Source organism: Vespa mandarinia, chromosome 11 (assembly GCF_050613455.1).
Source record: "Vespa mandarinia isolate Hongniang chromosome 11, ASM5061345v1, whole genome shotgun sequence".
NCBI lineage: Eukaryota > Metazoa > Arthropoda > Insecta > Hymenoptera > Vespidae > Vespa > Vespa mandarinia.
This window is the reverse complement of record NC_140820.1, coordinates 887865-900000: the sequence shown is the minus strand read 5'-3', so window position 1 is coordinate 900000 and position 12136 is coordinate 887865. Positions and strand designations below refer to the sequence as shown.

The window sequence follows — 12136 nt, the reverse complement described above, 5'->3', positions numbered from 1 at the left end:
GGTGACAGAAGCGACAAAATTAAACGTCAGCCGCAGCTCTTGGCCAAGAGCTATATCCGGTTTTGTCTCGGTACTTTGCAGCCGTCGAGACTTGCCCTCTCGCGAGGGAAAGACCTGGCTGAAGTCGGCTTTCGAGCTCGCGGCGTTTTCTCGACTAATCACGGGCTTGCGAAGGGTCGCGAAAAGTACAGAGAAAGAGACGAAACGAGAGAGAGAGATAGAGAAAGAGAGAGAGTATGTCGAGGAGGTGAAGTGGATGCTGGAACTCATAGTGAGCAAGATAGAAAGAGAAAAAGAGAGCGAGAAAGAGAGAGAGAGAGAAGCAAAATTAAAGCCGCTGTATCAAATCTAAGCGCGTGCATCCACCCTATCATTTTTGGGTCCGAGCATTATCCAGTATAAGGCTTTTGAATATACATACATATATATACACACACATATCACATTTATATATATATATATATATATATATATATATATGTATATATGTATATACACATTGTACGTGTGGATAAAGAGCTTCTACCATGTTGGCACTTTCGACCTTCTACTCCGTCATTATCGTCATCTCCTTCTCGTATTCTATCTTTTTTCATCCCACCACATTTCGTTCTCTCTCTCTCTTTTTCTCCTTCTTTCTTTTTCTATCTTATATCCTTCTTTATCCGAGCAACCTCTATCTCGCTTCCTCTCTTCGATTATACCAATTTCCCATCCCCACCTATCTCTATCTCGAGCTTCAGTATAGCGCGAGCATTGCCCTGTCGTCTCGTCATCGGTCACGACGTTCGACCCCGAGCAAAAAGCATCTTTCCCTCCTCTTCCTCCCTCCCCTCTCCTCACTCTTCCTCTCTTTCTCTGTCCCTTTGCATCGGAAAGCACCGAGTCCTCTTCGAACGACAACCTATGGCTCACCTTATTCGTCATGCCTCAACATCACGATCGTTTATCGCACCTTCACGCTTCGTCAGTATTCGTCTTCCTCTTTTGCTCTCTCTCTCTCTCTCTCTCTCTCTCTCTCTCTCTCTCTCTCTTTCTCTCTCTATTGCTCTCTCATACACCTCGGGAAATCCATCTCCGTCGTCGTAAGCGTCAAGTTTCTTCCTCCCTCACTTCGTTCCTTGTCAAGATCGTTTCCTGCTCTGTCGCCGCGTTTTGATTTGCTCGTTCGTATCATGTAAAACGAAGACTAGTAACTGGAAATCTACTTTCCTCTCTTTCAAATCTTTTTCTCTCTCTCTCTCTCTCTCTCTCTCTCTCTTTCTCTCTGTCTATTTCTTTCTTTCTTTCTTTCCTTTTTTTTCACAAGGGATTAATGCGATTCCATCGGTGTATCAATTATTCCGTTTAATCGCGTTACGCGGCATTTATTTCGAAGATAAGTGGATTCCGATTAATGCGAAATATGATCGAGCATTGAAACGGCCGTATAAATTTCAACGGATTATAGTCCGAAAAGCTGATCATACATTGTAATCAATGTTTATTCCCGGACCTCCGAGGAAAACGAGTTGTATTTCGGAAGTTTAATATGCGAATTGTAAATGGTTTTCATGGAATTTTTAAGAGGGTATTGTATGAATAGTTTTTTCCCCCATGCTTTTATTGGTAGCTAAATCATAGGACGTTATTATATCTGTTCGCGTTATAGCACAACGCGACCCATTAAATCCTTCTAATAGTATTAACGTCGGATAGGAGACTTTTGCAAATATTTTTTTCCCCAGACAGATATATTAAACGTAATGCTTCATGAAAGTTTCAATGTACCGTGGACGCGTCGGTAACAATGCAGCGACGCGAACGATTCGTTTTTATAGTTAACACAGAGTCCATTTTTAATGATTATCAAAATAACTTTGTAAGGTATAACCGGATCTGTTTATTATTACATTTTGACCGTCAATAATAAATAAAGTTGCTAGATATTGTTTGTAACCTCATAATTAAAATTTTACGAGGAACATCTTTTCGATATTTCGAAGTGTTTTAATCAAGAGACAACGAAATGATACTTTCGAATAAAATTATCAACGTTTTGACCGATTATGAATTTATGAATAACTGAATCGAACAAACGATTGTACGTTTTCAGTTCGTTCATTCGGGAGTATTAGTCTGAATGACTGATCGCGAAAAGTTAAGGCATGTTTTCACGATTCGCAGGGTAGCACGTCGATGAAAATCGAGTGAGAGAGAGAGAGAGAGAGAGAGAGAGAGAGAGAGAGAGAGAGAGAGAGGAAGCCAATAGTACCAGATGTGAACGTGAGAAAGATAAAAATGCGAATTGGTCGAGTACGAAACGATCGTTTAACTGTGCGAAATTTTCGATAGCCCGTACGACAGGATAATTTGGTGAATTGGAGCGGCGCCCCCTAATGTTACCGTGTAATTTCTAACGAAACATATTCCCAAATGTTTCGGGATTTTAAATTATTTTTAAGTCATTAAAGGTAATTGAAAATTACTAAAGTTACGAGAAGATGGATTTATTCTGAAGATATCAAATCTTCGTATATCGCGACATTTTTAAGAAGAGGCAAACTTTATTAGCAATGAAAGATATGGGAAATGAAATATAGATAAAGTCATCTTTGCCATTTAGATTTCTCGTTCAAGTTTTATCGCATAAGGAGCTTAGAAAAAATTTCAAATGATATTAAAAATGACGCTTTTAGAATTAGAACAGAGATTTATATTATCAGTTTATTAAAATTTCAAAACGAATTGAATGGCGGGATAAATGAATCAATCGATTTTAACATCGATTTTACATATTTCATATTATGAATGTAATTGATTAGACGAGAAGGAAGAAGGATAGGAGAAAGAAAGAGAAAAGGAGAAAAAAAGAAGAAGAGAACGTAAGGGTAAGTAGATACGTCGCGTAATATTGAAGATGAAAAAAACGATGGATTTGTCGCGAACAAATGAGAATAATGGAAGAAAGGAGAGAAATCGAACTCTCTCGGATAGATCTAAGTCTTATTCCGTAGATACATTCCGCGAAGCAATCCGAACGGCCGACACGTTCGACGAGGTGGAAGCGTCTTGAAAAATTTACCCGACTCTAACGGAGAGACCGGGTAGGTGAGGGGGGGAGGAGTGGCTCGGGTCGAGGAAAAAGGGAAAAGGTCGAGGTACTACTCGGAGTAACTTGGGGAAAGGCTCGAACTAGCATCAAACGGTACGAAAGAAAGGCGAAAGAGAGGTAAAGAGAAGAACGCGAGTAGAGGGAGGAAAAAGAGATGTGGACGGAGAATTGAGTGGCGGTGGTGGGGGAGGGGGAGGAGGGTTGCAGGATGTGGAAGGAGGGGCGACAAGGAAAAAGGAGATTTCACGGTGCTGGAGCACCTGCCAAAAAAGGAATTGAAAGCGTCGCGACGTCGTTCGGCTAGATATCAAACATTTTCGTAGAGAGAAAGAGACAGAAGCACACACACACACAGACGCGCGTAACTTTATATCAATATGGATATACGGAATTTACTATACTTGTGGACATAATTACAAGAGCGATCTCATGACGGAAAAATAAAAGAATCTATTCGATGTTAACGTTGGCTCGCGACTTATTATCGTTATTTATTCGAGGCAGAGTCAATATATTCTGTATTATAGCTTGAAATTCTTTTGGAATAAGAATGTCGTAAGAACTATCGATCGGATATTTTTAACAAAATGAATATTTCGTTACGGTTCAAAAAAGAAAATCTATTTCCTGCGATTCACGTAACATTGTTGATAATTACCTGGAAATATATATACCGTATAAACGTTATGCGATTACAACGTGGCGTTGAACAAGAATTGTGTAAAGCGTACAACGATATATATATAAAAAAAAAAAAAGAAAAAAAGAAAAAAAAGACAAAAAATTTCAAAATGGTAAATGCCAGTGATACGAGATACACGCAGTGATTATATTCCTCCATTACAAAAGTTCTCTGGTGCAGAGAGTGCAGTGGTACACGGAAAGGAAAAAGAGAAAAAGAAAGAAAGAAAGGGATAGAGAGAGAGAGAGAGAGAGAATAATGTCAATGCCGATACCACAATGTTGGCTCGTATTTCTGTTCTCTCCTCTTTCGTACGATACGAGCAGCGTGCGTTGTACTCGCTGGTTTCAATGCGTTGAAACCATTGAAGTATGAAAAATTCCTCGACATTTTCCAAACTATTCTCTCTTTCTCGTTTCTTCCATCGAAAAAAGTTCAGTCACCTTCGATATTAAATGAATAATTAATAGGTGCGACATAAAAACTTCGTTTGAATTTGTATTTCGTTTGAATCATTAATCGTTGTATCGAGTAACCTCATCGTTTAAAAGGATATGGAAGAGGAAGGACAAACAGACAAACAGACAAACAGACAGACAGTTAGACAGATAGATAGATAAAGAGATTGATAGAAAGAGGAAGGAATAGATAGGATCACGATCATATATTCTCGCTTAAAGCGAAATCCAATACCGACGACCACAAATTGTTTCTAAAATAGTAAAACTATTTTGGCTTTTAAATGGTCCTTCACTCATATCGTAGAAATATTATTTAATTCAATGAATTGATTTCTCCCCTTTCTTCCTATCCGAAATTCAATTATTTGTCTCGATGAATTGGAGATGGTAACCGATGAAAATGAATTCCATTTATAATATACTCATAATTGCGATCGTTAAATTAAAAACTGACTTTACTGAGTTGTTCCTTAAGTAAAAGTTTACGGTTGAAAAAGTTGAAAAATACATGAGAAAGAGGGCTGGAGGGATAGAGGAGGACGGGAGAGTAGGAACGTCTAATGGTCAGGTAGTACGGCGAATAAAGTATATGTTGATGAAGCTTCAGGCGGTACTAACCAAAAATGTTAATAAAGTATTTTCCGTTCTATGCTATCGTAGTATTAGGAGTTGCATTACGCGGGCAAAGCACCAACGTGAAAATGCGCATTTACCGGAACGTTTAACGAACGCGTACCTACTGGTTAAATTATCAAGCGAAGAGGAAAGAGCTCGTTCTAGCATCGAGTTGGTAGAACGTTATTTAAAAAGAAACCCTCCTTTCTCTACTATAAATAATATTCGCTCTAATATCGTTTCATTTCGCTGTTGGCCGAATGCTAGACCGTTACTGTTTCCTGGCTATGGCAAAGAGAAAGAGAGAGAGAGAGAGAGAGGATTAGATTCAACGCGCTCACTGACTTCCGCTAGATAATTCAATATGACGCTCGAGCCACTGAACAAAACTACCTGCATCTGTTTTACCCCGAATATAAATGGTGAAAAACCTTTCTCCTAGGACAAAGATTTAGATTCTCGTGACCGTTTGAGTGAACAAAATTGCATTAGGAGAGAATAAAAATAAAGATCGATCGGATGGACTATCTAACGTAGCACAACGACGAAAGAAAAAAAAAAAAAAAAGGAATAGTTTGGAAAAAGGAGGTGTGGGAGGAGGAGGGGAAGGAAATCGACGATCCATCTAGTAGTACGCGAGAAACTCGAAGAAGAAGAAGAAGAAGAAGAAGAAGAAGAAGAAGAAGAAAAGTCGTGGTTAAGGGAGGAAGAAAGGAGGACGTAGAAACGCGAGCGACCGTAAGTCAGCATCGAGAACGATGAAGGGGTCACGGCGGTACGGATAGCCAACGATATATCAAGGAGGATAGAGTGATCGATACGTATTTCTGTCTCTATTCCGTCGAGGGATACCGCATCTCCACCCCAATCCCTTTGAAACTCCTGGCATCGGGTCCGGGACGTTAGCGCGGCCCATTGCCGATTGGAGGGAACCTGAATGGGAGGATGGACGCGAACCTCTCGCGGCATTCAAGCCAGGATATGATGCATCGGCCTAATTTCGCGGGCGGAAGGTCATGTAGGCTCACTAAATCTTGACCATTGCCACCCTGTAGGCGTGCGTGCGTGCGTACGAGCGAGCGTATGAGCGAGCGAACTAGCTGACTGGTTGGTGGATGGCTGGCCGACTGGATAGCCCAACTACCCAGCTAGCCCAGCGAGCGAGAGAAAGATGGATGGTGAGAGTACCCAATGCGATGTCATCGAGACCGAACGTTCCACGTCCGAAACATTCGCCCACGCCTCCCTCCCTCTCTCCCTCCCTCATCCCCCCTTCTCCTGTCCAATGCGATGCACTCGCGAGCGCAAATCCCACTGGGCAAACGGTTCCTATGGGTCTAGCTAGTTGCCAGTAGTAAAGGCCAGTGTATAGTCGGACTCCGCAGGAAGCGATTCCTAAATCATATCAGCGCGCTCGAAACACATGCTACGCATTCCCGAAACTGTTTGCTGTACTCGGAACACGTCACGGATTTGCCTCTCTCACTCTCTCTCTCTCTCTCTCTCTCTCTCTCTCTCTCTCTCTCTCTCTCTCTCTCTCTCTCTCTCTCTCTCTCTACGTGACAAGTATACCTTTTCATCTATTTTCCAGTCAAACATTTTTACCCATCGGTACAATCGACGTTCTATTCTTTTCTTTTCTTTTTTTTTTTTTTTTCTTTTTTCTTTTCTTTCATTCAGGACGTTATTCCGGTTAGTATTTTTTTCTTTCTTTCTTTCGTTTTTTTTTCCTTTTCTTTTATTTCTTTCTTTTCTTTATTTTTTTAATCCGGAATCGTCAATAATGACGGTCGGTTTTTCGTTGATTAAATAAATCCTTTCCTCGAGATAAAATAGATTTTAATTCGTTAGGAATATAGGAAGAAGAATTATTCAAGAATGTAATACCACGAAGGCGTGTACGTAATATTCATTTACTTTAGGTAAAGCGAGCCACGATGATTTCGTTTCGGATATCTTTTATCCTCCGTCCGCATCGCTTCGCTTTTCGCTTCTCCCTCCGGCAACGTAAAACGTTGCCATCGGCAACAAGGCTCTGCAGGGACGACGAACGAGCCCGTTCCGCCGGCCATAATCACCCTCTACGTCCTGTCAATGAGATTAATGTCGTCGTCCCGACGGTGCTCCTGTCCCAACGTCGATGTAACTTCGCACCTACAGTTTAAGTGAATTTCGGTAAAGACCGATCGAACTTGCCCGGGGACAACGAAGTTTTCGTATGTATATATATATGTATATATCTGGTATACTTAGAAGTCATTTATCGAACTCTCGAATTCTCGACGAATAGAGAGAGATAGAGAGAGAGAGAGAGAGAGAGAGAGAGAGAGAGAGAGAGAGAGAGACTGTTAACTTGAAATAAACGTTTCGCGAAACAAGAGAAATCACTTTTGAATGCCATCTAATTTATTTAGATCTAATTTACTTGCTTGCTTGTTGTTTCCTTTTCCGTTCGAATTTTCTTTTTTCTTCTTTTCTCTCTCTCTCTATCTCTCTCTCTCTCTCTCTCTCTCTCTCTCTCTCTTTCTCTCTTTGCTCTTTCTTCTGCCTTTTTGTTTTTCCTCAAGCGCATTAAAATTGGGTCAGGAATCGCAGGGATTTGTGAAAACTTGGCCCCTCCGTGCGTCCCAGTCGATGAGCTTAATGTCGTTTCTCTGCCGTCGGCGTTTCGCGATCGATGTAACTTCATCCCTCTTGTTTCAAAGGAGAATCTCTGTAAGGAGCTTATGCTGCTAGAGTAGAATTTCGTTACGAAGCGTTCTCTCCATTTCCCGCTCCTCCTCCTCCTCCTCTTTCTCCTCATTTCTCCCTCTCTTTCCCCTCTCTCTCTCTCTCTCTCTCTCTCTCTCTCTCTCTCTCTTTCTCATTTACACATAGACAACATTTCGAAGCAGACTCGTGATCCAAAGGAAAAGGAAATTCTGTGCCGTTTAGTTGTTTGTTACGAGACAGCGCATGATTTAGTTTGTATTCGCGCCGTCACTTTGCTGTGGATTGTCGTTAGGAAGTATCTAAGTATACCACCAGTACCAACGTCATCTCATCTCTTGTACAATCTCACACCAATCGTTCCAAGTACGCGAACGTCCCTCGAAAGGTTCTTATTTTTGACTACAGTAGTACGAGCCGAGTTTAATGAAACGCTAATACTGCTTTCTAAGAGCGTGGCGTAGTATTCCTTTGCTATGAATGTTTCATAAACTTTGATAGGACGACGTAAGTACGAACGCTTCTACATATTTCATTCCCTTAATTGCAATTAAACAAACTTTCTTGCGGGATCGCATTCATTTACATTCGAAGCTTTCAAAGAATTATAATTGAAACTGGTTGGTACGTTTAAAGTAGTGTACTTGACGTGAGTTAACCGCCAACGTCACGTACACGTATTCCCCCAAATTTACTTTTTCAACGTTTAACGTAATACGTTCTAAGCAAATAATGGTAATAATAATAATAAAAAAAAAAAAAAAAAAAAAGAAAAAAGACAAAAAGAAAAATGGGAAAATTAGAGACAAGAATACAAACGTTTCTATGAATTATCCTTTCATTATTTTTCTACATTAAAATTTATCTTTGTACATTTTGGTCAAACAGCGAAAGAGAGAGAGAGAGAGAGAGAGAGAGAGAGAGAGAGAGAGAGAGAGAGACGAATCAACTACGAGAAGGCAATGAGCCGTATTACTGGTTATATAAAAGCTTCAGAATATTGGGATCCTCATTAAAATCAAACGAAACTCGTTACGTACAAACGAAATCGGATTAAGTTCATGAAAGCTGGACGATCATTTTGAAGGAAGAAGTCGACTCACGTGATCCATTACTAAATCGCTCGTATAGTGTATACGATCGGTGTATGTAGGTGCCAAGAGACGAAGCAGGGTGAATTCATTGCTGTTGTTGTTGTATATATATATATATATATATATATATATATATGTATATATGTATATACATACAATATCGAGTATAACGATAGGAAGAGAAGAGTGGAGAGAAGAGGTGAGAAGAGGAGAGAGGAGGAGTGAAGAGAAGAGCTAGTCTATAATTGTCGAGAGGGCCTTTATTTCCTCCGTGGGATGCGCTTGAAAGTGATCAACGGCCGCCATCGAACGCGGTAATTATACCCGCAAATAAATGTCACCAGACGTCGATGACATTTTACGTATTAATGTTTTGCACAATCCTATTATACAGAATGATAAAAAGAAGGATTGAGAATATAAAGAGTATATATATAACTAAAATTAATCAAAATAACATTTTATCGATGTATAAGTATTGTACATACATATTATACATAAACAAAAAAATAATTTTGTTCGAGGATAGAACTTTATTCGTTCTATTGACAAAAGAATTTAATTAAATCCTCCAAGTTTTAGAAGTTCATTTTAATGCTCCATATAGACTCAACAATCAAGTTAAACATCTACTTTGGAAATTTTAATTTTTCTTTTTTTTTTTTCTTTTTTTTTTTTTTTTTTCTTCCCTTTAGTCCGATGCAATCGCTAGTCTTTGGCGTACGAGGCTTTACGATTATAATCATAATACCCGAAAGTCCAGCTTGCGTTGTATTGCATTCTCCCTCCATTATTATACTTTTGGATGATGGCGGCACAAAGGAGACCGTCGTCGCTCTGTGCTACTTGGTTTATATATATATATATATATATATATATATATATATATATTATATGTATAGATACATACATAGATACATATATATATATCTTCTTCATACCTTTGTATTACGTTGGCCAAGGCTGAGTGTATTTGCAACATTATCTCGTTTCCATAGTAATATAGCAACGAAGGGTACAGCGAGGATGGTTGGTCAAAGTGTTTCACCACGGCTGGCAAGTCCAGATGGGATTACTTTCTTTTATGCCATGGTGACCGAAGATCGAGAAACGTCTAGTCCACCCCAAGTACATCTGTATGCGTATGTGTGTTTAGATACGTATGTGTGTGTGTCTATGTGTTTCTGTATGTGTTACGTGTGTTACATTCAGAAAATACGTTATTGCAGGAAACAAGGCAAAGAATTCTTTTACACAGAAAAAGTGTAAAATATAAGAGAGAGAGAAAGAGAGAGAGAAAGAGAGAGAGAACCGAAAGAGGAAACCTATCGTTGAATTTTCTTCTACTATCATCTTACTTCTCTTAGTCGCTCTCTTCATTTCTTCTTTGTACTAATAACCACTCGTATAACCGAAAGAGTGAATAATTCATATAATTCATCATGAATTCTTTTATCTGTGTGGCACAACAGGATCGTTAAAGATCTCTAGCCCAAGTGAAACCGATTGATGCGTAAGTCAGATTAATTACCATAATAATGTTAATTAGAGCTTCCTTTGCTAGCTAGTATTGTGTATAGCGAATCAATCTTACGACGCATTCGACGCAATGGGGTTGTATTTAAGTGATACGAATAAATCTATCGACTGACATAACTAAAAATATTTCTATCGATTTTTTATCGATTATTAAATCGCGTAACAACAATGAAAATAATTCATTTTTCTTCCTTTCTTCTTTTTATTTTTTTTTTTTTGTTTTTATTATTGAACAACAAACGAATGCGTACGGAATTAGTTCGATGTGAACGAGCATCATAATATTTGTGTACAAATGTTTGTTTTCTTTTTTCTAAGGAAAGAAAGAGACGCAACGAAATGGAAAGATAAAATATGACGTCGTAGTCGAAGAGTCGATACCATGGAAAATATTAAAAAGAAATCGGTAAGTAAAATTCTCAAACTTATTGTTGAAAAATGCTTTCTATGTATACTTGATGCTCTATCAAGATTTACATAGTAAATGTGTATGTGCGTGTGCGCGCGTTTCAACAATAGAATTTGCATCTTTAATCGAATCCTTAATAATGATCTCTCAACAATGAATGTAATCTATGAAAGTCTGTCTTAAAAAAAGAAAAAGAAAAATATTTTTAATCGTCTTACTATTATATTAAACATATCTCACGAAAATTTACTATTACTTCATTATTTTTTTATCATTAAAAGAATCTGAGATAACATTCGTTGCCTTGATGAATCAGGATTAAAATCAGGTTTATTTCATCGAATTAGTTTTACTTTAGTATGTTCTTTAGATCGGTCCTTGATATTAATACTCTTCAATTATGTTGAAGGGAGAAAGAGGAAGAGAGAGAGAGAGAGAGAGAGAGAGAGAAAGAGAAAGCAAAAGCAAAGTCGATCGTTCGGTGATCGACGAGAACACGGATACAAAAGTTAAGAGAAGAATGCCGACGATAGTAGAGCGAAAGAATCATTATCCGTTGGAAATGCTGAAACAGTATGGAGTATAAAGGAGAGGGAGAGAAAGAGGGAGAGAGAGAGAGAGAAATAGAGGAGAGGGCTTGGATCGCATTTTCATTCGTATCGGTAGAATGCCGTAGACTGCAGGTTGCGGGTAATGGAAGAGAAGAGGAGGAAGAGGAGGAAGTATAGGAGCAGGAGGAGATGGAGGATGTGTAAGGGATGAAGCGGAGGGTATAGGTGAACCCGTGCAATCTCGGCATATCGAGCTTACGAGGTCGGATGTAGATACGAAACCGATTCTCGACGGAAACGGGGTAGTGTGCCGGAAGGTCGATGACAGACGGGAAAGAATGGAAAGAGGGGTGGAAACGGGATGTTCATGGGTAGGGAATCGAGGGATGGGCGGGTGTAGGAGGGTTCGATATCTCCGGCTTAAAAAGTTAGTTCGCGCCTGTTATCAGCGATTAACTTGGTAACAGAGGGAACCCGATGCGTGTTGGTCTCGCCAAAACGAGCTTTCATTAAGCCACACAAACGATTTGAAATGTCTGCCTTCGAGATCACCGAAAGCTGACTATGACCCCTACGAGGGCTTTTTTTCGATGTTACGAGATCTTCATTTGCCTTGTAAAAAATATCTTTTTTCCATTTGAAGACAAGCATAGAGAGAGAGAGAGAGAGAGAGAGAGAGAGAGAGAGAGAGAGAGAAAAATAGAAAAAGATTAGTGAGAAGGAGAAAAAGAAAACTTTTCGTATTCGAAGGATATTGATGGGGGAGGATTAAACATACAAACGGGGGTGGAGCATTTATTTGACGAAGCGTCTTTAATGAAACACGACGATTCCTTGATCTTTTTATTGCCAGCTACTTTTTAATTATCTCTCCCTCTCTCTCTCTCTCTCTCTCTCTCTCTCTCTGTCTCTTATTACTTGTTCTTTGAACTCTCTCAAGGCATTTATAAAAATATATGGATCGGTCGATATTACGACGCGC

At 39.3% G+C, this 12136-nt stretch overlaps 2 protein-coding genes across 3 annotated transcripts in view; one reads left to right on the top strand and one right to left on the bottom strand.

Annotated features, from left to right (window-relative positions):
* Window positions 1–12136, top strand: part of LOC118441289 (uncharacterized) — a 176949-nt gene that overhangs the window by 49862 nt on the left and 114951 nt on the right. Inside the window, exon 3 of one of the 2 annotated variants that reach the window (XM_085660235.1) lies at window positions 10513–10600. The exons of the other annotated variant lie outside the window; for it this stretch is intronic. The gene's annotated coding sequence lies outside the window, so the exon portion shown is untranslated. The remainder of the gene's footprint in view (window positions 1–10512; window positions 10601–12136) is intronic. 2 annotated transcript variants of the gene reach the window in all.
* Window positions 1–12136, bottom strand: part of Lar (tyrosine-protein phosphatase Lar) — a 494163-nt gene that overhangs the window by 480215 nt on the left and 1812 nt on the right. The window lies entirely within an intron of this gene.